Source organism: Monodelphis domestica, chromosome 2, assembly GCF_027887165.1.
Source record: "Monodelphis domestica isolate mMonDom1 chromosome 2, mMonDom1.pri, whole genome shotgun sequence".
In the NCBI taxonomy this organism is placed as follows: domain Eukaryota; kingdom Metazoa; phylum Chordata; class Mammalia; order Didelphimorphia; family Didelphidae; genus Monodelphis; species Monodelphis domestica.
In genome coordinates, this window is record NC_077228.1 from 39,428,850 (window position 1) to 39,456,263 (window position 27,414).

Below are 27,414 nucleotides of genomic sequence, written 5' to 3' on the forward strand. Positions count from 1 at the left end.
TGATTTTTCCTCTCCCTGAGTATCCCTTGAGATTCTGTCCTGGACTCCCTTCTCTGTTCATTCTATCCTGTCTCACTGGGTTATCTCATCAGCTTCAAGTCAGCAGGTGCACTGCCATCCTCTGCTCATTCCTACTTGCCCTCATATAGCTCATCTGTTGTTAAATTTGTTTTTTTTTTGTTTTTTTTATCTTTACAACTTTACACAGCCATCCCCTTAGTGCTGGCCCCATTGTTTCCCCTAGATTTTTGCAATTAATAGCCCTCTGGTTGTCCTCAGGTCTCTCTCTGTGCTCAGTAAAATCCAGTGACTCCTTTATACCTCTTAAGGTCAAATATAAAAATCCTGTTTGTTTCTTAAAGACTCTCATAACCTGTTCCCTTCCTACCTTTTCAATCTAGTGAAACTGTGAAGTCTCCACAGAAATTCCACTGCAGCTACAGTGGCCTCCTTGCCCAAGATGCTCCCTCACCTCTCTCAGGGCACTTTCACTGTCTGTTCCCCATTTCTGGAATTCTCTTCCTACTCCCCTCCCCCACCAAGCTTCAAGACTCAAGTCTCATCTGCAGAAGATATTTCTCATCCCTTCCTTCTCCTTCCCCCTCCAGCCAGTTCTCTCTGAGATTCCTTCTGTGTGTGTGTGTGTGTGTGTGTATGTGTATATATATGTATGTATATATATATATAATATGTATTACACATGTACACATGCTTTGCCGTGTATGTGTCTAGAGAGTGTTAGAAAGGCAAACAGCCCCAACCCTGTAGGACTTGACAGAGAGATCTACCTAGCTTACATATGACAAGTGTATCTTGTATTTATGACAGTCAAAAGAGTGGTTTGACTTAAACTGTGACCGCGAAAGTGTGTAAATGGCTTAACTGTAAGGTTTTGGCCACACTGGTAAAGATAAATTTTAGTGTCTTGATTTTATATTAAAAAATAAAGTGGTTGCCATGGGAAAAATTCCCAAATATGAAATACCCAAGTCAGCTGGGTTTTATGGAGATTTTAATTAATACAAATAAAGGAATTAAGGAAAGGGAGAGAAACAGTAAGAGGGAATAGTAGGAAAAAAACTAGGCCAGCCTAGGCCTTAAACCTTAAGAGAGACCAGTCAGTCTTTAATCACTCACCACAAGATCCTTCCAAGCAAAACTCTAGTGTTCAGAGACACCCTCCAGTTTAGCTCAGGAAGCTCCACTTCAGCTTCCAAGGCTGCATTCTCTCCCTTCAGAGACCTTCTGGCCTCCTTTTAAAGAGAATTCTCTCTTATGTCACCTCCCCTAAGTTTTCCCATCTACCAATCACAGTAGACATTTTCACAGGACTGCCCATTCTTAATTCACACCTGAGTAGACTAAACTTTTGAGTAATTCACACCTGAGTAGACTAAAACTTCACACCTCTTTTAAGTTTGTCCCTTGCAAGTTTGCAAGTTGCCTGACCTTCATAGGTACTTAGCACCTTTTTGTATTAGATCTAAAAATAGACCCAGCTTAAGGTTTTTTAGCTTTACTTTAAGTATGGGTTAAGTACTTTTCATTGTTCAGTAAAGAGTTTACAACTTTATCTTCCCCTAAAGTATGCTTAAGTATGGGTGGAGTAATGTTAGAGTTCTCACATTCCTGATGTAGTACCTTCATTGTTTAAAATGGGGAATGGTCTTAACCAAATGTTCTAAGGTAGAGTCTGAGAAATATTAAGATTCATATATTGTAGATCTTCTATCTTTAAGATATTTCTCCATAATTATTTGCACATTATCTCCCCCATTAAATATCAGCTTCTTGAGGGCTAGAACTGTGTTTGACTTTCCTCATATCCCCAACACTTAAAAAGGGCCTGAAACACTTGTTGGCTCTTCTTTCTTTCTTTTTTTTGTTTTTAAACTCATATCCTCTGTCTTAGAATCAACACTGTGAATTTGTTCCAAGGCCAAAGAATGGTAAGGGTTAGATAATGCTATTTAGTGACTTGCCCAGGGTCACACAACTAACTAGGAAGTATCTGATGTCAAATTTGAACCCAGGACCTCCCCTCTCTGGACCTGGCTCTTAATTCACTGAGTCACCTAATTGCCTCCTTGACTGACTCTTATAAACCCCTAACCAATTCTGGTTCTTTGAATACTCGTTTTTAACACTTTAACTTGCAAAAGCATGGTAAGGGCTCTTGGGCTCTTTCAGTGTTCACTTGAAGTTTTTTTAGTCAGTTCATGGTTGTCTTTATATGATGCTTCATATGATGAAAGTACAAAATGTAAATTTAATTTTTAATTATGTTATAGAATGTCCAGCAGGTGTTGAAAGAATTAGGTAGTTGTCACATAGCAGAATCCCTTTTCTTTAACTAAACAAAAATGGGCAGAAAACCTATGAAATATTTGATGAATATTACATTTGCTACAGATAGTCTAAAAATCCTTAAAGAGACTCAGCAATCAGAGCTTGAATTCAGAGTCTAAAACTAAGACTCTTTTTCTGAAGTCTAAACAATACAGTTTGTTTTTAGGCAAATTTCTCCTAAGTTTTTGTTTTAATAAGGACTGAAACAAATCTTAGGGATCTGTCAGTTAGAAAGGATAATATTTTTTACAAAACAGAACACAGCAGGTCACAGATAACACCTAATTGTTAGATTTGGCTTTTTGTTCTTTGGTTTTTGCCATGTGCTATCTGTGACCTGCTGTGTTCTGTTTTTTAAAAAATACTATTTTTTAAATTGCAAAGTTTAAATACATTTTGAGAAGAATTGTAGGTAAAGAAGATGCTACCTCTCTGAATCCAGAAACTGAACTGTTGGAGAAGCTACCATGAAGAAGCCTCCAGACCACAAGCTGCACAAAAATGAACTTTGGGTGTAGTTGATTGAACATTTATTTGTATGTATACTTTCATGCCAAAGGGGACTGCCCCCATAACTGGCTTTCTGTCAATGTGCCCAGCAATTATTGGTTTTGTTCTTTTTTTCTCTTATCCTCACATTATTATAATATTTTAAGTTGATTATGTTTTTATGATCCTTTTGGGGGGAAAATTAATTTTTCCAAAAATGATCACACGGAGAAATGTAAAAAGTGGACTTGAACTCTGGACTTCAATCCCCACAAGCCCTTGCTCTACTTCCCCAAAATGCTTTGTAATCTCACTGAATTCTCAGGTGGGCCAAGATCAAGAAGGGATTTAACCTGATTGCAAAGGCTTTTGTTTCTCTTTTGGACTTCCGTTTTGAGGCAGACACGGCTCTTCCATGAAGTGAGATTATCTTGTCTAGGCCTCTTGGCCTAGGCACGTTTTTCTTATCCTGTATTTTCTTTAATCCTTAACTTTTAATAAACCTCTAAAAAATATAATACTCCTTGCAGAGAGAAACTAACATCTACCTCCCTCAGTTTCCTAATTTTAATCTTTACAGTTTGTAGCCATCTAAATTCATATTTTACTTATTATTCTAAGGAAATGGAGGAAGAAATTAAGCTGGGCAAATATGCTGTAATCCACTGAGGAGATAACATTTACAGTTCTTTTTATTTGAAATGTTGGTGTTTATTCTGATGTCCAGGTTTAAATCTCTCTAAACATCATGTATTTTCCCCACAGGTTGATCCCTGCTTAGCATTTTTAAAATTTCTTCTGAACTTTTAATTATTAGAGTACTGAGAATTTAAATTGTGAGTGTAAATGCTGAGTCAGTTCAGAGAATGTGGTTAATTTTCCTCTCTAAAGAATATTTTGGGGTCTCTAAATATTTTTAATTACTACAAATCATTGCAAAACGTTTAACAGTGTTTATCTTAATCAGTGTGCTCTGAATCATCTATTCAAATGGTACATTATTAATATTCAGTTTTTATTGAAATATCTGAAATCTGGGGTTGTTTGAAAAATGAAGTTTTGACTATAAGATTCTTTGGAGGAAGGGGAAGATGAAATAGGAGTTTTATTGGGTATTTGCTCACGTTCCAGCCAAGGTCCACACCATAAGAAATACCTCTAAGGTAAGATACTTAGCTACTCTCACCACCATGAAATGGACAGGTCAGAGGAGATCAGAAGGATAAAGGCAAACTGTGCCACCATCTAAGTTGTTTGCCAAGACATTGCACACCATTTCAGATGAGATATTAGTCTCTTGATCAGAAAAGAAGAAAAAATTAAATCCTGGCAACTCTTTGGAGTTGTACTTGAGGTATGAGGATTAATTGAACCATCTAGGGCTTACTTTGTTCTTTGAGCATATTTGTCAGCAAATAAGCCAATATGATCTGCTACTTAACAGTCTACCTATCTTGTATGTACAGTTTTTTGCCTGCTATTTTTCCAGTTAGAGTATCACCTCCATGAGGGCATGACCAGATTTTTCCCTTGCCTTGTATCCCCAGCATTGAATGTAGTACCTGGCACATAGTGAGTGATTGCCAAAAGATTGCAGAAGAAGTTGACTTTAAGAAGTTTGTATAGGAACAGCATAAGAAGATTAGGGACTTCCATTCCAGCAAGGCTGTGGAATATCCAGTGCACCCTAGTTTGCAAGGTCTCTGAGAAATCATAGGTTAGAAATTGCCAGACATGTAGTCTGCTCTCCAGTATGAGAAAAGCAAGCTTTTCCCCTCCCCAAATACTAGATGTCCTGCCAAGAAAATAATAATGCAGGAGTTCTGTGAGAACATACAGTATTGGATCATGCTGATATGCTGACGTGATTTTATTATCCTGTAGAAAAGTCTGCTTAGAGTCACTGAGGTAATCTAAATCCATTGTTTCCATCTTGAAAATCATTACTAACCATTGTTCCTGGAAAAGGCTTGTACCTGTACTGCCAGTATCAAGTTATTAGATACAAACTCATGTGGGTAATAGTGTTGGGGGAGGAAGAGGACATTGCCCTTTTACATATATTGAGTTTTCACCCCTTTTGTTTCTCATTTTATTTGAAAATTCTTAAATAATTTCATTTAGTACTTTTTAGCTTATAAATTGCTTCTTCCTGACTGCTTACTTGGCTTTCTTGTTTAAACTCTGTAACCTGGTTTCATTCTGGCTTTAAGTTTAGGATTTCTCTTAGTGGAGATGTGCTTTCTTTTTCTTCCCTCTTTCTAATAGTTCTTAGCCATCTAAAGATTTCCTCTACCATGGGATAGTCATACTTTATATTTTTCTAGCAGACCAATAATTAACTCCCTGAACTCTTTCTAGTTCTTTTGCTTTGGTTTGTAAAGAGCTTTTGGATTTTTAATATTTTAAAATTTTGCTCTATTGTTTGTCCACTGTGGCATTTTTTTCCATGGTCTGACCCATTCTGCTTCATTGAGATTTTTTCTTTATTATCAGTTTCTTTATTTTCCTTAATGCTTTCTTCAGTTGGCTTAATTCCCATTTTACATATGGGAGAATTCCTTTTGTATCTCTTCTTTTGATTTTGTTTAACTGTGGAGATTCTAGTGACTTCTTAACTGGTCTGCTGATGTAGTCTCTTTTCCTTTTCAGACAGTGATGATGGGGATGAAGTAGACTAATTTTCCTAAAGCCCAGGAAGACCTATGTGCTTTTCATTTTTAAACAGCTTTCTTGGTTTCTGGATTTTTTGTGTGTTTATGTGACCATTCAGTTTAATTGATACTATATCTGTGTTGTGTTGTGGACACTGTGCGATATAATGATAGATATGATACAGTACCTGTCCTACAGATGTTTTGAAAATCTAATAGAGAAGAAAGGCATGTATACAAATAACTGATATCAAGAATACTTTTGCTTAAATATAAGCTCCTTGAGATCAAGGATTATTTATTTAATTTTTAGCTGTCTCTTCAGAGCTAATCCTGATATCCTGAACATAGTGTATACTTAAATGTTTGTTGAACTGAGGTAGAAAGGAGAGGTTCAACTATGTACAAAAATATTTATAGCAACTCTTCATGGTGGCAAAGAATTGGAGACGAAGGGGTTCAGCTCCAGAATGACCAAACAAATTATAGTATATGAATGTGATGGAATACTGCCATGTGATAAGAAATTATGAAATGCTTGAAGGATGTTGGTTTCAGAAAAGCCTCAAATGGCTTGCATGAACTGATTAAGAGTAGTGAAGTAAGCAGAACCAGAACAATTTATGCACTGTACAGTTTACTCAGTTAACAACAGTATTATAAGGTAATTGACTTCAATAAACTTAGGAACTCTGTGATCAACTCCATGACCAACCACAGTTGCAAAGGAAGCATGATGAAATGTGCTACCCACCCCCATCTAAAAGAGCCAATGGATTCAGTGCAGATTGAAGAATATTTTCTTTTCTCTTTTTTGGAGGGACTAAGGGAGGTACAGTGGGATGGGAGTGGCAAATGCAACATTATTTTTACTTGGCTATACTTATTTCTCTTGCCATTTCAAATACTCAGTTTGTTTTTTCTTGCTCTCAAGGGTAGGGAGAGAAAATTCTAAACTGAAAATACAAAATTTTAGATGTATGTTTAAAATATATGCATATATTTTAAAAAGAAAACAAGAGATCCGGGAAAAATGCTAAGAAATTTGGAGGTCACAAGGAAGGCATTAGGAAGGAGTACCACTTGTCATTGTCTTCATTTCCTCTCCTTGTTCTCTCTCTGCTGTCTGGTTTCCAACTTTATTATTCAGAGCCTTCCATAGTGACCAGTATCTCTGCATTGCCAAATCTAATGTCTCTTTCTTACTCATCTTTCTTGCACTTTCTGCCTCATTTGATGCTACTGATCACAGCTTCCTAGATATTTTCTCTTCTCCCACAATTGGTGTCCATCAGTGCTTTGTCCTGGACCCTCTTTTCTTTTTGTTATATACTGATTTGGTGACCTCTTAACCCCTGAGTTCAGTTACCTCTCTGCAGATCATTTTTACATTTCATTATCCAGCCCTAGTCACTCTTCTGAATTGGAATCCTACATCACCAATTGTCTTTTGGGTATCTTGAATGTGATCTGTTTGGCATCTCAAGCTCAATATTTATCTTTCCCCACAAAACTTCTTGCTTCTCCATCACTATGAAGGGAACCTCTGCCCTCCAAGTACCCAAGCTTACATCTCCAGTGTTATCCTCCACTCTTCTGCTCTCAGCCCATATGTCCAATCTGTTACTAAATTGTACCCCTTTTACTTTGCCAAGATCTCTCTCATTATACGCATTTCCTCTTTTTTCTACTTGTGTGGCCCACTACCCTGGCTCAGACTCTCTTTACCACTCTCTGGGCTATTGTAATAGCCTCTAGTTTATTATCTCTTTGCCCCAAATCTTTTTCCACTCCAGTCTATCATCTGCTCAAATGCTCATTCTAAACCTTAAGTCTGACCACAGCGCCCCATACTTTACTAGCTTCAATGATTCAAGTATAAATGCCTCTCTCATATTTTATTCCCCTCCACATTCTCTAGGATCCAACTACACTGGCTTCCTTTGCAGAACCTTAAATCCAAAGCTCCATTGGCCTCTGTATGGACTTGCCCCTCATGCCAGGCTCTGCCCTATCACTTCCAAGTCTTGGTCTCCCTGAAAAATCCCCATTTAGGTAGGTCTTTCCCAGATGGGCCTCCCATTTTCTCATTTCTCCCTCTCCCAACCCCTATTACCTTGACTCCATTATGTAAATACCTGCTAAAAATTCTTCATTATTAACAGGATGTCTTCCCTATTGTGGAGGCTCCCTGAGTTCAGTAACCATGTTTTTGTTTTTCTTTGTATTTCTAGCACTTAACTGACTTGAAAAGGTAGAGAAAGGCAGAGGTTGGAGAGGGATTGAGGAAACGGAAGAAATGAATGAGTGGACAGAAGTGAGAGGAGCTTCTAAGCTAGGCACAACAGACACTGGTAGAATGTGGAGGAGGAAGAAAGTCAAGGGGAACCTAGAACTTTTTTGCTGACTTCAAGATAAGAAGTTGGCCCACAGCAGTCTTAACCTTTTGTTAGTCTTAACCTAGATCCCCTTTTGTCATTCTGGTGAAATCAGTGGACCCCTTCTCAAAATGCTTTTAAATGCATAAAATAATAAATATAGGATTGCAAAGTAACCAATTATATTGAAATAAAGACATAACTGTTTTCCTATCCAAGTTTACTGACCCTCCTGAAATCTCTCCAGAACTAGAGGTAGATGTCATGCCAAGAGGGAATCTGTGGCCTCACTGTGATGAACCTTGTAAGATCCATTTTCCTAAGGATGATGAATAGAATGAATCTTTGCCCCTCAAAGACCTAGAAATCAGACCCAGACCAGGAATGAAAAGTCTCAGATTTGCTCTCCCTTTTATTTTTGTCCTCTTAATGCCTAGCACATGGCAGACAGTAGATTAGTAGTTTGTGAGGTCAGTCTCTCTCTCTCTCTGTTGCTTCCTGTCTCCTCCCTGAAAGGAAAGGAAAGAACAGTACTTTTCCAAGATTATTGATTGCTTCATAGTAACCCACATTTCCTTACAACCAATCTTAACACACTTTCCACCAAACCAATTAATATAAACTGTACCTATTTTAACATTATTTAACATGAAAATATATATCCCCTTGTCCAAACCCCCCCTCCCCCAATTTGAGTTGTCTGCCAATGCCTTGGGGCAAAGGAATTGGAAGGTGGCATTTTTTTTCTTGTTTACTTGGTTTTTTTTTTCATTTTTAAGTTTTAATTAATTGATTGATTAAGAATATTTTTCCATGGTTACATGATTCATATTCTTTCCCTCCCCTCCTGTAGCCAAAGAGCAGTTCCACTGGGTTTTACATGTATCATTGATCAAGACTGATTTCCATATTATTAATATTTGCAATACAGTGATTATTTAGAGTCGACATCCCCAATCATATCCCCATTGAACCATGTGATCAATCATATTTTTTTTCTTCAGGGTTTCTACTCCCACAGTTCTTTTTCTGGGTGTGAATAGTGTTCTTTCTCATAAGTCCCTCAGAATTGTCCTGGTTCTGTATAACTTGAATTCTCTCTCCAGGACTCTAAATCCCAGCATCCCACTTTCATTCTCATGTTATGTCCTTAAGTTTTGAAGATAAAATTTTTGTGTGACCCCTCCCCTCTGTCTTTTTTTCCCCGCGAATGAGGTTGGGAAAGTTTTCTTTGCTCAGATTTTTACTTTTGTCCTTTTATTTCTTCTACTTCAATGATTATTAAAAAATCTTATAAATGTAATACTTGGAGTTATTGGATATTAATTTAAATCTTACAGATCATTGCATTGCTGCTAGTAGAGAACTTCATTGTGTTCAATTATGCCACAGTGTATCAGTCTCTGTGTACAATGTTCTCCTGGTTCTTATCCTTTCACTCTGCATCAATTCCTGGAGGTTTTTTTTTTTTTTAAATATATTTTATTTGATCATTTCCAAGCATTATTCGTTAAAGACATAGATCATTTTCTTTTCCTCCCCCCCCCCCCCATAGCCGACGTGTAAGTCCACTGGGCATTAGATGTTTTCTTGATTTGAACCCATTGCTTTGTTGATAGTATTTGCATTAGAGTGTTCATTTAGAGTCTATCCTCTGTCATGTCCCCTCAACCTCTGTATTCAGGCAGTTGCTTTTTCTTGGTGTTTCCACTCCCATAGTTTATCCTTTGCTTATGAATGGTGTTTTTTTCCTGGAGGTTTTTGTTATAAAGATTTTCCCCCAATTTGTTGCTTCCCTTCTGGTTTTTGTTGCATTTGTTTTGTTTGTACAAAACCTTTTTAATTTAATGTATCAAAATTATTCATTTTACATTTTGTAATATTCTTTCTCTTTCTTGATCTTAAATTCTTTCCTTTCCCATAGTTCTGACAGGTATGATGTTCTATGTTCACCGTATTTATTTATAGTGGCTTTCTTTATATTTGTCATTTACCCATTTTGAATTTATCTTGGTGTAGGGTGTGAGATGTTGATTTAAACTGAATCTCTCTCATACTGTTTCCCAATTTTCCCAGCAGTTTTTGTCAAATAAGGGGTTTTGTCCCCAAAGCTGGGATCTTAAGGTTTATTGCACACTATCTTGCCGAGGTCATTTACCCCAAGTCTATTCCACTGAACCTCCCTTCTTAGCTAGTACCATATTCTTTTGATGACCACTGCTTTATATAGTACAGTTTAAGATCAGGTACTGCTAGGCCCCCATCCTTCACATTTTTTTCCATTAGTTCCCTTGATATTCTTGATCTTTTGTTCTTTCAAATGAATTTTGTTATAATTTTTTCTAATTTAGTAAAAAAAAATTCTTGGTAGTTTGATAGGTATGGCACTAAATAAGTAAATTCATTTGGGTAGGATTGTCATTTTTATTATACTAGTTCATCCTACCCATGAGCAATTAATGTTTTTTCCAATTACTTAGATCTAGTTTTAATTGTGTGGTAAGTGTTTTGTAGTTGTGTTCTTATAATTCCCATGTTTGTCTTGGTAGACAGATTCCTAAATATTGTATATAGTCTAGGGTGATTTTAAATGGAATTTTTCTTTCTAACTCTTGCTGTTGAGTTGTGTTGGAAATATGTAGAAATGCTAATAATTTATGTGGGTTTATTTTGTATCCTGCAACTTCGCTAAAGTTATTGATTATTTCCACTAGTTTTTCTGTTGATTCTCTAGGATTATCTAAGTAGACCATCATATTATCTGCAAAGAGTGATAGCTTGGTCTCCTTGTTGCCCATTTTAATTCCTTCAATTTCTTTTTCTTATCTAATTGCTACTGCTAGTGTTTCTAGTACAATGTTGAATAATAGTGGTGATAATAGGCATCCTTTTTTCACCCCTGATCTTATTGGGAAACCTTCTAATTTATCCCCATTGCAGATGATACTTGCTGATGGTTTGAAATATAAGCTATTTATTATTTTTAGGAAAGACCCTTCAATTCCTATATTTCTAGTGTTTTCAATAGGAATTAGTTTTGTATTTTGTCAGAGGCTTTTTCTCCATCAAGATAATCATGTGATTTTTATTACTTTGCTTGTTGATCCATGGTCAGTTTTGTGGATGATTTTCCTAATATTGCATTCCTGGTATAAATCCCACCTGATTGCAGTGGATAATTCTTGTGATCACTTGGCTGGAATCTTTTTGCTGTTTTTTAAGATTTTTGCATCTCTGTTCATTAAAGAGATTTGTCTGTAGTTTTCTTTCTCTGTTTTTAGGTCTAACCTGGCTTTAGAATCAGTACTATAGTTGTGTCATAGAAGGAACTGGGTAAAATTCTTTATTTGCTTATTATGTCAAATAGTTTGTATAATATTGAGATTAGTTCTTTAAATGTTTGATAGAATTCACTTGTGAATCCATCAGGCTCTGGGGATTTTTTCTTAGGGAGTTCTTTGATGGCTTGTTCAATTTCTTTTTCTGTATTCTAGTTTCTCTTCTGTTAATCTAGGCAATTTATATTTTGGTAAATAAATATCCATATCACTTAGATTGCTATATTTGTTGCCATATAATTGTGCAAAATAGTTCTTAATAATTACCTTAATTTCCTCTTCATTAGAGGTGAGGTTGCCCTTTTCATCTTTGATACTCTTCTTTTTTTTATTAGATTTACGAGCACTTTTATCTATTTTATGTGTTTTTTCAAAGTACCACTTCCTAGTCTTATTTATTAATTCAATAGTTCTTTTACTTTCAATTTTATCAATTTCTCTAATTTTTAGGATTTCCAATTTAGTTTTTACCTAGGGATTTTTAATTTGTTCTCTTTCTAGTTTTTTTAATTTGCATGCCCAATTTGTTGACCTCTTCCCTCTCTAATTTGTTGATATATACACTCAGGGATAGGAATTTTCCCCTGAGTACTACTTTGGTTGCATCCCATAGATTTTTTTATATGATGTCTCCTCATTGTCATTCTTTTCAATGAAATTATTGTTTCTATGATTTGTTCTTTATCCAACCAATTTTGGAGAATCATATTATTTAATTTCCAATTAATTTTTGATTTGCCTTTCCATGTACCCTTACTTATTATGATTTTTATTGCATTATGATCTGAAAAAGTTGCATTTATAATATCTGCTTTTTTGCATTTATTTGCAATGTTTTGTTTTGGTTTTTTTGCCCTAGTACATGGGCAGTCTTTGTGAATGTACCATGTGCTGCTGAAAAGAAGTTGTATTCCTTTTTGTCCCTATTTGTTTTCTTCCATATATCTATTAACTCTAATTTTCTAAGATTTCAGTCACATCTCTTACCCTTTTCTTATTTATTTTTTGGTTTGATTTATCTAGATCTGATAGAGGAAGATTCAGGTCTCCCACTAGTATAGTTTTACTATCTTTTTCCTCCTGAAGCTCTAATAGTTTCTCCTTTAAAAATCTGAATGCTATACCATTTGGTGCATACATGTTGAGTACTACTATTTCATTTTTGTCTATACTGCATTTTATCAGGATGTAATCATCCCTGTCTCTTTTAATCAGATCTGTTTTTACATTGGCTTTATCAGATATCATGATTGTGACTTCTTCCATCTTTTTCTCAGTTGATACCCAATCAGTTTTGCTCTAGCCTTTTACCTTTACCCTGTGTATGTCTATCTGCCTCATGTGTGTTTCTTGTAAACAACATATGGTAGGATTTTGGTTTCTAATCTACTCTGCTATTTGCTTCTGTTTTATGGGTGAGTTCATCCCATTCACATTGAGTTATGATTACCACCTGTGTATTTCCCATCATTTTGATTTCATCTTTTAGTACTATCCTTTCTTCTTTCACTGTTTCCATCTATACCAGTATTTTGCTTTTAATCATTCCCCCTATTCCCTACCCTTATTTTACTCCCCTTTCCACAAATTCTCTCCCCCTCTCTTTTACTCCCTTTTGGTACTCTCAGCCCTTGTCTCTCCCCTCTCTGCCCCTTGGTTTTTCCTTCTCAATTTCCTTGTAGGGTAAGATAGAATTCTATACCCCAGTGGATCTAGATGCTCTTCCCTCTCAGAATTGAATCCACCGAGAGTAAGATTTAAGTATTAACGATTAGCACTTTCTTCCTTTCCTTCTTACAATAGTATTCTTCCCCTCCCCCTTCCATGTGCCTCTTTATGAGGTATAATTTATCCTATTTTTCTTCTTTCATCTTGGTGCCATCTTCTATTCCTCTCTGCCTTTTTTTTTTACATATCATCTTAAACCCCAACCTCTTACCTATGAACAATTCTTCTATCTACTATGATAGTGAAAACAATTTTTGAGAGTTTCAAATATTTTTTCTATATAGGAATATAAACAATTTGACCTTACTGAAGTCCCTAAACCCTGCCCCCCCCCCCCCCCCCCCCCCCCCCGTTTATCTTTTCTTGTTTCTCCTTAATTTTGTATTTGGACATCAAATTTTCTGTTTAGGGCTGATCTTTTTTTAAGCAATACTTGGAAATCTATTTTGTTAAATGCTCATACCTTCCCCATATTAAATTCAGTTATATGGTTGGACTGAATATTTAATTGGTGGTCACCAGGGATTTAATTTCTAAATCCCAAAATGAATTTACTCAAGTAAATGGAGAGAACGAGACAGACACACACACACACACACATTCCAGCTTCCTCTGAACCAGTTAGAAATTCTAAGACACCAGTCAGAGGAAAGGAGTCTCAAGATGATGGGCCTTTCTTGGAGGTTCACACCCCTAGAAAGGAAGGAAGGCAGCCTTTACACTCACCATGGTGACTGTCTAAAAGAAAAACAGTCTGAAGTCTCCTGCATGAGCTCCTCCAGGCGTCCAGTTCAACAGCCAAGTGTCTTCATTCTAAGTGTGAGTGTCTATCTTCCAGTTTCTCCTCAAGTGTCTGTCTTCCCTCCAGCTTTGAGTGACTGTCTTCATTCCAAGTCTGAGTGTCTGGCCTCCAGTCCAACTCCAAGTGACTGATCCAGCCTAGTCCAAGCCTGAGTGACTGATGATCTTTACTCCAAGTCCAAGTCACTGAAGATCCTCTGTATCTCTGTTTTCCACTATTTAAAGATCTTTTTCTCTTGTGTCACCTCCCCTAAATTTTATGTCTACCAGTCACAACAGATGCTTCTCTCCAGGACTGCCCACTCTTTCACACGTGGGTCACAGACCTCCCACTCAATGTATGAAATGGGTGTTCATACCTTTTTATGGTTAGGTCATACCTTTTTGAAATTAGTTCATACCTTTTTCTGGTTAAAATGGGTAGATCTACTTTAAGTACTGGGTGTATACTTTAGGGATTAGAATCTAAAATTAGACAGGGGATTACAATTTAATCTTCACAATAAAGGAAGAGCTAAGTGCCTTCATTGTTACAATCAAGGGAGAGCCAAATCCAATCTTCACACCTGGCAAGTATATAGTCAGTTTTGATGGGTAGGTGGTCCTTTGGTTGTAGACCCAATTCTCTTGCCTTTCTGAATATCATATTCCAAGCCATACTGTCCTTTAGTGTGGAGGCTGCCAGATCCCGTGTCAACCTGACTGGGTCTCCTTGATATCTGAATTGTCTCTTTCTGACTTCTTGCAGTATTTTCCCCCTTGGCTTGGAAGTTCTTGAATTTGGCAATTACATTCCTGGAGGTTGTCTTTTCAGGATCTAATGCAGAGGGTGATCTATGAACTCTTTCAATGTCTATTTTGCTCTCTTGTTCAAGAATATCAGGGCAGTTTTCTCGGATAATTTCTTATAATATGATGTCAAGGCTTCTTTTTTTCCCCTAGGTTTTCAGGTATATCAATGATTCCCAGATAGTCTCTTCGGGACCTGTTTTCTAGGTCAGTTGTCTTTTCAATGAGATATTTCATGTTTCCTTCTATTTTTTCATTGTTTTGATTTTGCTTTATTAATTTTTGCTGTCTTGTGAGATCGTTAGCTTCTACTTGACCAATTTTAATTTTTAAAGACTGGTTATCAACTATGATCTTTTGATTTTTCTTCTTCTTTTGGTCTATCCTGCTTTTCATGGCTTTTAGCCACTTGGTCAGTTCTGATCTTCAATTTGCTTATTACTTGATATTTGTACTTTTTTTTCTAAGTGGGAGATTCTATCTTTTAAACTGTTATTTTCTTTTTGAATTACTTGTATTTCTATTTCCCATTTTTCTTCTATCTTTATTATTTGGTTCTTTAACTCCATTTTGAGTTCCTTGAGAGCTTGTGACCCATTTTGGGGGTGGGAGTGTTGTAAGTTTGGATGTGTTTGCTTATTTGTCACTTTCTGCTGTTGCCTCTGTACTTTGCTCCTTTTTCACACCATTAAATTTATCCAGGGTCAAAGGCTTTTTATTTCTTTTGGTACTTATGAATTGCAGTTCCTTTGTATTGGTAGCCATTGTTGTGCTTGTTCTTTTCTCTGTATTATCTTGACTTCCCAGCCAGAAGTCTTGAGTGAGGCAGGCAGGCAGGCAGTTCTTGGTATAGTGGGCTTTAAAAAGTCTTTCCCTGAGGTTATTTTTCCAGTCTTCTTTCCTCTGCCACAGCCAGCCTGGGTCTGCCCTGTCTCTATACCTGCACTCTGCACTTCCCAACCGCAGGTCCTAATTCTCACTGCTAGGGGTAAGAATGTGGTGCCTTCAGCTGGCCCCCCAGAATTTAGAGATTGCCTTGGCCCTCACTTTGACACTGGCACAGTAGGTGGTATATGGGAGGGGTGATCAGCCCACTCTTAAGTAGTTCTAGTTTTATCCCCTTAATGTGTGGAAATGCCCCAACACTGCCTATCTTCAAGGCTGTGCCCCTTGGCAGAGCCCCTTCACTTGTCTGATTTTGATTTTTTCCCTTTTGTGACACTTTCTATTGGTCAGTTGTGAGGAGATTATGGCCTTTCCTTCTTTTTCTGCCACCATCTTAGCCCAGAAGTCTGTGGATGGAAGAATTTTAGGAGGGCCTGCAGTCAAATTTTCCATTACTGTTTATCCAGGTATCCTGAAATCACTTAACCTTCATAAACTGTAGTTTTCTTTCTTAAAGGGTTTGGATTAAATAATCTCTAAGGTCCCTTCAAATACCAAATCTATGATGTTCTATTTCAGTAAAAGGTTGGAGGTGTGCTATCAATAGAAGGAAAGATGAAGAGAGATACTTTTGCAGAAAAAGATGGATTCAGTTTTACATGTGTTTAAGGAGTCAAATGGGCATTGGGGGTAATGACTAAATTAGATAATCCAGGTAAAATTCTTATTCTTTAACTATTTCATGGTTCCCTAATAAAGTTGAAAATAATTTTCTTGGCCTGCAAAACTCTCCTGCTTTCTAGCCCTCGTCTGTCTTTCTTTCCTCCCTCCTTCCCTTACCTTCCATCTTAAAATCAATATTGTATATTTATTCCAAAGCAGAAGAGCAGTAAGGGCTAAGCAATGCATAGCTAGGAAGAACCTGAGGCCAGATTTGAACCCAGGAGCCCAAGTCTGTCTTTATAATTTTTCTCTTTATTTCTCTCCTTCAGATATCCCACACATGGATCTTGGCACTTGCTCACCTCTAGTTAGGCCTGGTATATTGGCAGCCTTGTCTATTTTGGTTCCCTTAATGCTTTTCCCTAAAGGCCTCTTTATCCTCAAAGGCTCTGAGGCTCCAGCATCAAACCCTTGCTCTCCTGACTTCACCCTAGCTTGATGGGATTTCTTCCTTTGAAACCACCATGATACTTTGTATTTCTTCATACTTGCATGGTGTGTTTCTATCTTGTATTTTTGGTGAGTGAACTTGTTTCATCCTTTTCCTCCTTCATGCACACACATACCTCCCCAATGTCCATTAAAAACATCTTAAGGGCAGAAACTTTTATTCATATTTGTATGTACCATGGTACCCAACAACACAAGACCTTGAATATAGCAGTTGCCCAATAGAAATTTTGGATGAATGCACAATGATTTGCTAAATTGTATGTTCTGACTACAGTAGGAGTTTAGCAATCATAATAGCCTTGAAAAGGTTGGGGAAAAAAACATTGAAAAGTTAGGATTTGGCATTTCTTGAAAGATGAGCAAGTCAGGAAGAGGAGTCAAGAAATGCTCAGTAACTATTGGGGAGGCAGCAGGGCATTCTTAACAGTCAATAGCATAAACAAAAATAGGAATTCACATGCATGGTGGTTCTAGGACATAGAGGAAAGTAACCTCAAAAAGTGCGTATGGAATTCCAATTCACAGATAGTGAAAGTTGCTTATGAAGCTGGTATGTGTGGAGGACCTTAAAAACTGGGTCCTTGACCAAAATTGTGAGTCATCACAGCACAGTGGGAAAAGGCAACTAAACTCTGCTGGACTTGAGTTCGACATCCATCTCAACTCCTTATTGCCCTGTGGTCCTGGGGAAACTTACCTTCAGGGGTAAGGAAACTTACCACTTACATCCAGGGAACATAAGTTCCTTATCTATAAAATGATAATTTTGGGTTAGTTGACTTCTGAGCTCCTTCCTTGCTCTAGATCAGTGGATCTCAACCTTTCTAATGCCGTGACCCCGCAATATAGTTCCTCATGTTGTGGTGACCCCAAACCAAAAAATTATTTTGGTGGCTACTTCAAAACTGTAATTTTGCTACAGTTGTGATTCAGAATGTAAATACCTGATATATATTATCTCATTGCTACAAACCACAGGTTGAGAACTGCTGCTCTAGATCATGATCATGAACATATTAGAGAGGAAGAACCTAGAAATGGGAAGATTGGCCAGGAGATTAATCATGGGGCCAAACGACATTACATTGTATCTTTCTCTTACATTTCTATATTTAAACTACAGTGATCCCTCACCTATCGCAGGAGTTAATTCCAGAGACCCCCACAATAGGGGAAAATCTGCAAAGTAGCAGTGTTATATTTATTTTATTATTTTTATATATATTAAAGCTTTATGGACTCTTCCCACTCTCCTATAAACCTTTCCCACACTCTTATTAACTTACAGTCACTAAGCCATTCAGTGCCCAGGATACAGAACACAGTGCTGTGTTTGGTCACCTTTCATTCCATCAGCCAATAGTGTGCTTTGTACAGTCTAATGTTGGCAAACTCACACAAGCCCTAGTGGCATACTGCATTTCCATTGTGTACAGTATGGCATTTATCTACAAAATCCTGCAATATTGTGAAAACTCCATGATACAGAATTAGATTTTTTTTAAACCCATGATACAGTGAACCTATATGTGAACCATGATATAGCAAGGGACAACTGTATTTGTATACAGGTTTTATCTCTATTAGAAGATTTTAAGCTTCTTGGGGATATTTTATGTCTTTTTCAGAAACACACATAACACCAAACCTTGTATGTAGAAATTTATTCAATAGGTAAATGTCTAAGGTGATCAGTTAGGTGAATCAAATCAGATGACTTCTGTAAAGTGCTTTGTAAGTCTCAAAGCTATGATGTTAATTCAACTACAGGTATAATTGTGGGACTAAAGAGGTAATTTTAAACTTGAAAGGGGAAAGGACAGAATCTAGTGACCAGTTGGATATAGAGGATGACATAGATTGGAAAAGCCTGAGAAACTGGAAAAGTAATGGTACTACTAACAGATGATTAGACATTCATAGAAGCCAAGTCAGAGGGACCTGAGTGAACATCAAATTCTGCTCCCTGCCTCCAAGATATGAATCTTACTTGTAGCATCTTTGTTCAAATGATCGTTAAGCCTCTGTTTGAATCTCTCCATTGAGAGGCAGCTTGTTCCATTGCTGGGCAACTTCACTGTTAGGAGGTTCTTTTTATTGAACCGAAATCTCCCTCCCTGAAATTGTGTCCCAACTTTTGGTACCCATCTTCCCTGTGACAGCCCTGAATATATTTGAAGACTAGTTCTATACCACTCCTCTTCCCATCTAACTAGATAGAACTTGGCACAGTATAAAATCGTCTTCCCTATTCCCTCACTCTGTTTTTATATTTACTCATCCTTCTCTTTTGTGAATTGTATTTGTTCCTTAAATTTGGGGGTGGCAGAAGAATCAAGTGAAAATGTCCTAAGGACTAATAGAAAACTGAAGGGGACCCTAGCTCATGATAGAATTTTTGAATCATTAGCAGAAAGGTGCAGTTAGTTGATTGAGCAGGCAACACCCCTTCTGTCTACCCAGAACAACCACTCTCTCTCTCTCTCTCTCTCTCTCTTTTTTTTTTAAGAACCCTTACCTTTCATTTTAGAATCAATACACAGTGTATTGGTTCTAAGGCAGAAGAGTGGTAAGGGCTAGGCAATGGAGGTTAAGTGACTTGCCCAAGGTCACACAGCTAGGAAGTGTCTGAGGTCAAATTTGAACCCAGAACCTCCTGTCTCTGGGCCTGGCTCTCAATCCACTGAGCTGCCCCTAGAACAACCACTCTTCTCCTTGTACCTAAACTATATATGTCTTAACTCCCTAATCAGTCTCTTCCACAAATGCCAAGCTGACCTTCTTAAAATCTGGCCCTGTGTTGTGTTCAGTGATTTTCAGTTATGTCTGACTCTTCATAATCCTTGGGGTTTTCTTGGCAGAGATCTTGCATTGACTCCTCCTCCAGATCATTTTACAAATGGGGCACTAAGGCAAACAAGTTTGGGCAGTGACACCAGTAAAATGAAGATAATAATTGTTCCTGTCTCCCAAGATTGTTGTGAGGAGCAAGGGAGATGATATAATGGGCTTATTAAATTTAGCACAGTGCCTGGAACATATTAGGCATTTAATAAATGCTTCTTCCCCTTCCCTAATTAATTCTTACCAAAATTGAGAGCCATAGAAAAAACATCAATCAATATTTAAGACTTTTACATTAGACAAATTTATCCCCTCATCCTTCCAAGAGAACAAAGTGTACCTTTTCTCTTAGGGCTTGGTTCTGGTATGTGGTGAATGTACTTAGATGCTTAATAAATAGGAAGACAACTTACTAAGGCTTAGTACAGTGCCTAGTATGTAGTAAATATTCCATTAATAACTTTTTTCTTTCCTTCTACTTTAATGTCATACAATAATACTAAATGCCTGTTGAATGCAAAGCACTGTTAGACTTTACATGAGTAGATTCAGGAATTCTCTTTATTGAAAATTTAGAACGTCATTTTAAAAGTTTATTTAGTTGCAACCACCTTCAGACTTGCCAAAGCACAGATACAAATTTAAACGGCTTAGAGGCTGCAATAAAGGATTCTGCATAATTTTCTTTTGCCACCCTCAAGAATATATAAACTTGTCAGGGAATTTTAAAATTTCTGACCTTTAAATTTCTTGTGTTCTATATTAAGCTTGTTCTCTTATTTTGATCTCAATAGAGATATTTTTTTTTCAGTCTGTAAAATTATTTTTGAGGGCCATTATTAAAATTATCCCTGCATTTTCTAAATGCTCCTAAAGAAAATCATCTGTTCCTTTATCCTTTTCTTATGGGTCATGGACACTGAGACTTGATCATATTTCTGGCTTTCTTTGCTCACTTTTATTATTTCACTTTTATTTTATTAAATTGTCATTAATACTTGGTTTTAAAAATTAGAATCCAATGTACAAGTATACTTTTTATATATTAGCTTTCCCCATTGCAGTTTTGATGTTGCAAGTTGACATTAGAAATTAAATGGGATTTTTGAGGTTTGCAGAAACCACAGATATGACAGAAAAAGTTTATAAATTCAGAAATGCATAATATACATGTTACATAATATTAATGTGTTTTATCTTAATACCATAAATATGCATTATTTCTTTAAGTTAAAATTTTTTTTAAGTTAACATTTTTGAAAAGAACTCCAAAGTCTAGAAATGTAGAGGTATATTTAAATGTTTAGAAACTCATGAATGCATTAAATGTATGTACCATTATACATGATATTACTTATATAGTATGTATTTTACTGTTTAATAACAAGTGATGAATAGCTACATACTTTTTTCCCTTAAAATTAAATGTGTAGTAAAAGAACTGCATGTACTCTGTTTATGGCCATCTCTCATATGATATCATATTATGACCTAGCAGTGATCTTTGCATCTCTAGTATTACAGGGATTTTCTGGATCAAGGAAGCACAGTACCCCATAACTTCTCACAATGTGGAAGTGATACCTTACTGTATCTGGCTGGTTTTTGTAACAGAACATACTGAGAATTTTAACTGCATAATTTGAGGTTTTAAGCCAAAATTGTCTGACTTGATAGTTTTGTGCTTTTTCTGTTTGTTTTGTTTTACTTTTAAGAGACTACTTATAATTTGTGTTTCTTGCTGGAATGAGATTTGGTTTTGTTTTAAATGTTGAACATGTTAAAAGTTGGTCACTAGATGGCAGCATATTCATATTATAACTGGTATATTTTACAATTTGTGTTCATATATTTTATGAACTTGTGAGCAACTTCTGAAATTAATAGTGTTTTTTGTTTCTGCTCTTGATATAAAGGTTGTGACTTCTCTTTTATTACTTATTCTCCTTTTCTGGAATTTACCTCACTTTATCCAAGGGATTGTATAAGCTCCTGGAGGGCAGGCATGGTTTTCTATTTTTTTCCCCAAAGCAAATTAGCATATAGTGTCCTATGCTTGGAGAACTATGCATTGTTTGTTGATTTAGAGTTTAATAAAAGTTGGGAAAGCAAAGAGAAGTATTACTTTGCTGATACTTTTTTGTTTTGTTTTTTGATTACTACTATTAGTAATAACCTCCAGGTTGAGGGTTCATACTTAGAGCACTTGGAGGATCCCAGAACACAGTTGTGTGACCTGTTGACTAAATGGGCCCATGAAACAAAGCCTGGGTAGTAGAGTGTTTCCTTAGTTTTCCTTCTTGATAGAATTACTCTCCTAGTACATGAGGGAATTGCTGTAGATAAGAGTTTACCTAGATTTTAGCAGAATTTTGGAATTTAGTATGTCCAACTCTCCTTGGGAAGAGAAGAGAGGCAAATGGAGTAGATATTACTAGAGTTGCATGGCTCAGTGTCAGCATGGCAGAAGGTCTCTAGTGGAGTATCCCAGAGATCTGTGTTTGACTGTCCTGTTGAACATTGTTATCAATTAGATAAAGGTATATGCCCATCAGATTTTCAATGACCCAGTGCTCTGGGGTAGCTAACTCCTTGCGTGATAAAGGCAGTATAGATTAGTTCACTGGACTAAACCTAGTAAAAATCAGGTTTAGTAGGACTAAATGTAAAATATTGCACTTCAAGATAAAAAAGAAATCTTTCAAAGTATAATATAGGGGGATATAGATAGACAGCAGTTGGGGGGGGGGGCCTGAGGTTTTGCTGAACCGAAAGTCCAGTATGACTTACCAGGGTGATAAATGGAAACCCAAAAAGCTAATGTGATCTTGTGCTGCCTTCAGAGGTTCTAAGAAAATGGATGTGATCATTCCACCACAGTCTGCCTTCATCTTCCGTTATCTGCAGAATTGTTCAGTTCTGAGCAGTTCTAAGAAGGATCATAATGAGTATGTTCAGGAGAGGACACTCAGGAAGCAGAAGGATTTGGAGACCTGGCCAGTCACATGAGAGTCTTTTAGGGGCAATGTTCTCTAGGGCCTGTTCTCTAGGATTTGAAGGGTTGTGGAGGAAGGACTAGAACCAAGAATAGTGGGTAGAAATGACAAGACCAACTTTATACCTAACACGAGGGAAAACTTCCTGCCCTACAGGCTGGCCAGAAGTTGAATTAGCTGCCTAGAAAGGCTGTAGGTTCCTGTCCTTGGGGGCTCTTCAGGCAGAGAAGATCTCTCTGAGGACATCCAAGTGCCTCTGTTTCCCTTTGTGCTGGCTTAGATAGATGGCACTTAGGACCCTTTCAGCTCTCAGAGTCTGGTTCTAGGATGGGCTGCTCTCCTAAATGAATGAAAAAGCATTTAGTGTTTACTACCTGCAAAGCACTGGAGATAGGAATAGAGCAGGAAGACCTTCACTTGTCCCTGGACAAAATCAACTTGCTAATAGGGAAGGACAGCAGGAATGGATCTCATTTATTGTCCATGTCACTGCTGTGGGTGGGGACAGGAGAGGGGAGCAGGACTCTCCCCCACGTTTTTTTGGTTACTGTGGTGCTAAGCTGAAAGCAAAGCTGGTGGTCTCTGACCTGTAGCAAAAAGGAAACTGAATTGGCTTTGCAAACCTCCCCTCCCCAAATAAAACCATCTCCAGTCTCATTTGCAGGATATCTTAGGTAGGCATTCATTCCCTCCCCCACCCAGGTTACGGTTTCATTATATTAACAACAGCAGCCAGCAGTGTTTTATAGTTTTAAAGCAGTGATGAGGAGCCTTTGACACGGGTGCCAAAGAGGGCTCAAAGAGGGCTCTCTGTGGGCACTTGGCTGCCCTCCCTCCCTCCCCACTCAAGTTCGTTACTAGGAAGGCAGAGCGACCTGGCGGAGCTGCTCCCCTCCCCCTATCCACTGTGCCTGACACCATTTTTAATAATATCTACCCCTCTGCCCAACAGCCTAATCAGCGGAGTACTTCTTCCCTCCCTTCTGTGTGTGTGTGTGTGGGGGGGGCATTGTGCTCAGCACTTGGGGGGAGAGGCAGGGCAAGCAGTCGGGGGGGGGGGGCTGGCACTCCCTCTCTGAAAGGTTCACCACCACTGTATAAAGTATCCCCATTTTATAGATGAAGAAGCTATAAATGATTTAGGAGAATTAAGAAATGTGTCCAAAGCTCCATAACTAGTAAGTAGCAGAGCCAGACTCTGACCCAAGCAGCTGACTGACTAAATACATCCTTTTCCCCATTCCATGTGGATAAGTATCTCTTGTTAGCTCTGTTTAAGAACCATCATCTGTGAGTAGATGACAGATGAGCCTTTTAAAGTGGGGCTCCTGGGGAATGTCCTGTAGATGCTCATGAGCAAAGTTGAAGGTGTGCCAGCACCCAGCATGCACCAGGTACTTGTTGGTAGCAGATTGGCAGGTTTAGACCGCCTCGGAGATGGCCTCCGAAGATGTGTGCGCTGGTATTGTACATTGGCCTGAAGAAGATCCTCAGGCAGAATGTGGAATCCTTCTGAAGGAGCACCTACCATTTACCTTTCTTCAAGCATTTTATTTTATTTTAAAAACCTTCCCTCTTAGAATAGGTTCCAAGGCAGAACAGTAAGAGTTCAGTGACTTGTCCAGAGTTACACAAGAAGGGGACGGTCTGAGGCTAGATTGAACCCAGAATCTCCTGTCTCTAGGCTGAGTCTGAATCCATTGAGCCACCTAGCTGCCCCCTCCCCACAGTATTCTTTAGATGATTTGTGCATTTTTAGCTTCCCTGTGATTTGTACTGTCCCCCTTACTTTTGAACTTACCTTCTTGGTTTGATCCTTCTTTGCAATGCATTTCATGATTTAGGCAAGCCTAGGAAGATAAGCTCTCGTAAATGCCATGTCCTGAACAATCATATATTGTGAAATCATTAACAAGGGGCTGCTTTAGACCTGGAACCCCACAGATAGAGGAATGAGTCATTGAGGTCATTCCCAAGTGTGTGGAAAGATGATGTCACTGCCCATGTTAGGCTTTCACTGACTTTCTGGGAAAGTCCATTTTGCTTTCTTTAAGTTAAAAAGGCCAAAGGGCTTGAGGGCGCCCAAAGTTATTCTTGGGTCAGAGGAGGAGCGCCCTGAACTGCATGTTTTATAGATGTGCAAGTGGGAGCAGCCGGTGCTCTTTGGTCATGTCTTCTGTTTTCTTGGAGACTTCCATTTTAATTCCCTCTGGTAGGAGCCCTCAAGTTCATTCCATGGCGAATGGCCTTTTGCAAGTATTTAGAACCATTCTGTGATCCCAATTGGGGCTGCTGGGACCGGATCTCTTACTAGTCTGGATGCCATTCCTGTGAGGAGTTCCCTGCTCCTACCTTTGCTGTCTTTCTACATTCTTCCCATTACATTCTCTCAATGGGGCAGCCAGGCTGTTGGACCCATAGCATGATGTCATCGTTGCCCGCAAGTCTCTGCTAATGTGGCCCCTTCTGTCTAAATGCCTCCCCTCCCCCATCACCCTGTACCTTTGTAGGTGTGCCCATCTCTGTGTTGTGTTGCCCAAGAGAGCAGGAACTTTCATTTGTGTTTCTGAGCTGGGTCTTAAAGGAAGGGGGAGGACTTGGGGACAAAGGTGAGGGAGACAGCCAAGGGAAGGAGCCCTTCCCAACCTTCCACATGTCTCCTTTTGCTGGAACCAAAGGTTTGGGGCTGGCTGGTATAAATCTTGAAATTTCTCAGACTTGTGAATGTTAAAATTCCACATTGAGGAATCCTCCATTGGAACAAATTCCCTACTGGAAACATCCCCCATTTTGATGTGAGAACTCGCCAGGATCAGAAATGGGAGGACCTCTACTCCAACTGTACTTAAGACTGCTTTAGGGGAGAAAACTCTTTGCTAAACAATGAAAGTACTTGGACCCATGCTTATGATGAGGCAGGGAGTTCTTTGAGCCAGGCCTGTTTTTAGAATTGATACAATGGGATGCTAGGTACCTATAAAGGTCAGGCAGGTATTCTCTTGATGGGATTAGTCGACTCAGCTGTGTTTTCTCTGGTTCAGACTTACTGAGGGGATTAGTCGACTTAGCTGGAATTCAGATGGGCTGTCTTTTAGAAAACATCTACGGTGATTGGTAGATGGAAGAACTTAGGGGAGGTGACATAGGAAAAAAAAAACCCTATATAAGAAAAGGAATCTCTTGAGCAAGGGGTCCTTGGAGATAGATCCTTTTGGAGGAGGCCCTTTGAAGATCTCTTGAGAAGAAGTCCCTTGGGAGGTTGACTCTGGCTGGAACTCCCTCTGGGGAGACTCTGTTCCCCAGACATCCTTGCTTAAGACAAATCTTGTGGTGAGTAATAAAAAACTAACTGATTCTCTCTCTCTTAAGACTCAGGTCTAGGCCATGTTGGCTTAAGGCCCTTCATACTTATACCTTTTCTCTCTCTCTCTAATTCCTCATTGTATTATTAATTAAATTCTCTATAAAACCCAGTTGACGTGGGCATATTCATAATTTGGGAATATTTCCCTACCTTATATTTGATTTAGAAACCAAGATACTGTAGTGAAACATATTTTCTGCAGTCATATTTACTCACCCTCTCTTATATCTATCACAAATTATATCTTCCACCATTTTAACTCACTACAGTTTACAACATCAGCCATTTTAACTGCCACAGTTTAAGGTAGACAACTATTTTAAATTCTACACTGGGGGAGAACTCTGTTTACTCCATGTTTATTGTGGGGCCAAAATTGAGGCCAGCGACAGAGAACTGAGCCGAGCTCTCTTGCTTCTCAGCCCAACTGCCTGTGTGTGACATCGGACATCAGCACCAGCATTGCCCCCACCTTAGTCTCCTCTTCGAGTTCTATCAGTCACCGACCGTGTGGCGGCCCCTCGCGATGCCACTGCTGGGGATGCGCCCCGGCACCCATTTTTGCCATGCCCTTTGGGTCCTCCAAACTTGGCTCTTGTAAAGATGGCTGGGATGAGATTCTCCTGGGCTTAGACTGATCATCCCTGGCTCTGAGGGCACCACAAATGCAGAACCCTGCAGGGGCGCTCAAGGGCCCGTGGGTGGCGGCTTCCCCTCCTCTGCAAGTCTCTCTCCTTCTCTGCCTACAAGCCTATTCGGCTTTCCAGATTCGGAAATCTTAACTCACTTCACATTCGTGCCTTGAGCTTTTCTCTCCCTTTGCTCTCTGATGACCTGTGGGCTCACCCCAGGCGGTTCTCAAAGCCTGGGCAGTTCAGCTTTCCTAGTACTTCCCTTGGGCTCCGCTGTGGCTCTCCTTCAGGCCCAGTACCCGGCCTTTCTTCCCCCTCCCTCCTCTTCACTTGGAGCCTCTGACCATTGCTTCCTGGAGAGTGTGCCATCCCCTCAGCACCAGCCACCGTGGCCCTCTTGTTGTTCAGTTGAGTCTGCCTCTTTGAGACTCTGGTTGGGGTTTTCTTGGCAAAGATTTGCCATTCTCTTCTCCATCTCATTATACAGATGAGGAAACTGAGTCAAACAGGGTGAAGTGACTTGTGTCACCCAGCTAGTGATTTGTGATTTGAACTCTAGTGACTGCCTCACAGCATCCACCCCGTCCGTGCCAGCCCTCCTCAGCTCACATCTGGGCCTCCCATTAGCCTGCTGGTTGGATGTTAAGGTATCTTCCTGCAAGCACAGCCCTGTCCATGATGACTCTCCACCCCGCAGCCCCCTCCAGAGTACGACACTTCCTGGACCTAATAGAAGTCCTCCAAAGGACATTCAGAGCCGGAATAACTGACCTCTGTGAAAGCCCAATTGATGGCCAGGATCACACTGGCCCAGCCTTGGTTCTGAGAGCCGGAGTTTGGGCCTTGTCTGTGACCATCTTCCCAGCTTTTGGTCCAAAACTATTGTCGTTCAGTTGGTTCCTGGTCACCTTTGCCTGGTCTTTTCCTCATGGTTTTATCACAGGATGGGGAGCTAAAAGGGCTCTAGCCCCTTGATCCACAGACTTGCTCG

At 38.8% G+C, this 27,414-nt stretch overlaps 1 protein-coding gene across 1 annotated transcript in view; it reads left to right on the top strand.

Annotated features, from left to right (window-relative positions):
* Nucleotides 1–27,414, top strand: part of GTF2B (general transcription factor IIB) — a 48,045-nt gene that overhangs the window by 8,915 nt on the left and 11,716 nt on the right. The window lies entirely within an intron of this gene.